The sequence below is a fragment of the Chrysochloris asiatica genome, unplaced genomic scaffold (assembly GCF_000296735.1).
Source record: "Chrysochloris asiatica unplaced genomic scaffold, ChrAsi1.0 scaffold00188, whole genome shotgun sequence".
Lineage (NCBI taxonomy): Eukaryota > Metazoa > Chordata > Mammalia > Afrosoricida > Chrysochloridae > Chrysochloris > Chrysochloris asiatica.
In genome coordinates this window covers 1,161,129-1,163,625 of record NW_006408706.1, presented here as the reverse complement: position 1 = coordinate 1,163,625, position 2,497 = coordinate 1,161,129, and positions in this window count along the sequence as shown.

The window sequence follows — 2,497 nt, the reverse complement described above, 5'->3', positions numbered from 1 at the left end:
AGATGGATTGGCCAAGTGGCAGCATCAGTGGGCTCAAGCGTGGTAACAATTGTGAGATTGGCCCAGGACCGGGCAGTGTTTCATTCTGTTGTACATAGGGTTGCTATGAGTCACTACTGACTCAATGGCACCTAACAACAACAACAACATGGGCCAAATATTGAATAATACAGAAAGTAGCAAAATAAGATAAGAGGAATACACAGAGTTACTATATCAAAAAGAAATGGTTGATGTTCAACCATTTCAAGAGATAGCAAATGATCAGGAGCCAATGACAGAAGAAATCCAAGGCACTGGCAAAGAACAAGGCTCTGGGAAGACAAATTGAAATCTTTCAAGAAATTGAGGTGGCACAGGAGACACTCACTCACCTATGCCAAGAAATTATGAAGACAGCTACCTGGCCAACTGATTGGAAGAGATCTGTATTTGTGCCCATTCCAAAGAGAGGTGACCCAATGGAATTCAGAAATCATTGGACAATATCATTAATATCCCATGGATGTAGCTTTTTGCCAAAGATAATTAAAACATTGCTGCAACAGTATACTGACAAGTTTCAAGCCAGATTTAAATGAAGAAGTAGTACAAGGGATATCATTGCCGACGTCGGATGGATCTTGGCTAAACGCAGCAATACCAGAAAGATGTTTACCTGTGTTTTGTTGAGTATGCAAAGGCTTTCAGTTGTGTGAATCATGACAAACTATAGACAGCATTGTGGAGAATGAGTATTCTGGAACACTTAACTGTGCTCATGAGGAACCTGTACATAGACCAAGAGGCAGTTGTTCACACAGAACACCGAATGGCCTAAAACTAGGAAAGGTGTGTACCAAGGTTGTATTCTTTCAAGATACGTACTCAATCTGTATGCTGAGCACATAATCTGAGAAGATGGGTTATATGAAGAAAAATGTTGCATCAGGATTGGAGGAAGACTTATAAACAACCTGTTATATGCAGATGATAGAACCTTCCTTGCTGAAAGCGATGAGGATTTAAAATACTGATGAAGATCAAAGACCACTACCTTCGGTATGGATCGCATCTCAATGTAAAGAAAACAAAATCGCACCTCAATGTAAAGAAAACAACCACTAGACCAATAAATAGCTTTATGTTAAATGGAGAAAAGATTGAAGTTGTCAAAGCCTTCACTGTGCTTGGATCAACCATTAACACTCATGGAAGCAGCAGCCAAGAAATCAAACGACATATTGTATCATGCAAATCTATTGCATGATGGTGGTGTTGGTGGGCCATGGAGTCGGTTCCGACTTATAGTGACCCTATATAGGGTTTCCGAAGCTGCAAATCTTTACAGGAGCAGAAAGCCTCATCTTTCTCCTGCAAACAGCTGGTAGTTTCGAACTGTTGACCTTGAGGTTAGCAACCCGACTTTTATCCACTATGCTACCAGAGTTCCTACCTCTTTAAAGTATTCAAGAGCAAAGATGTCAGTTTGAGGACCAAGATGTACCTGGGCTCAAACCATGGTATTTTCAATAATCTCATAAGCATGTGCAAGTTGGACAATGTATAAGGAAGGCTGTAGAAGAACTGATGCACTTGAGTTATGGTGTCTGAGGAGAATATTAAAAATACCAGAGACTGCCAGAAGAACAAACAAATCTGTGGAAGAAATACAGCTAGAATTCTCCTTAGAAACCAAGATGGCTAGACTTCATCTGTCATACTTGAGACATATCAGGAGAGACCAGTTCCTGGAGAAGGACATCATGCTTGTTCAAGTGGAGGGTCAGCGAAAAAGAGGAAGACTCCCAAGGAGATGGATTGGCACAGTGGCCACAGTAATGGGCTCAAGTATAGTGACAATTGTGAGAGTGGCACAGGACTGGCAGTGCTTTGTTCTGGTGTGCATAGGGTTGCTATGAGTCGGTACCAACTCGACAATACCTAACAACATCAACAACAACAAATATAATTTGGTTGCAAGTTTCACTTCCTGCAAAACATACAAAAATAATGTTATATATATAAACTTAGTGATTATATTCAGCTGTATCAAACTAAAATATTATATAATTATATAATTTATTGTTGTTGTTGTTGTTATGTGCCATCGAGTCGGTTCCGACCCATAGCGACCCTGTATAGGGTTTCCGAGGGTGTAAATCTTTACGGGAGTAGAAAGCCTCATCTTTCTCCCGCGGAGCAGCTGGTAGTTTCGAACCGCTGACCTTAAGGTTCGCATAGCTTGTTGCAAAAAAGAATGAGCACTGAATATCCCTCCCAGAGCACACCACTTTGCCAGCTATTAGATAGGATAATTCCTTGCACTGGCCACACAGAGCTCAGACCCTATACTCACAGTCATAGGCTTTACTAGGGAAGTTAACAGGTTACAATGCAGGGTTAGAAGTGCTCAGGCACACTTCTTCCAGCCAGGACAGCCTCTCCTATACCGTGCCCACAGACAGGCATTATTCTATGGGGCAATGTTACAAAGTTCTTTTGGGTTGCTGATAAA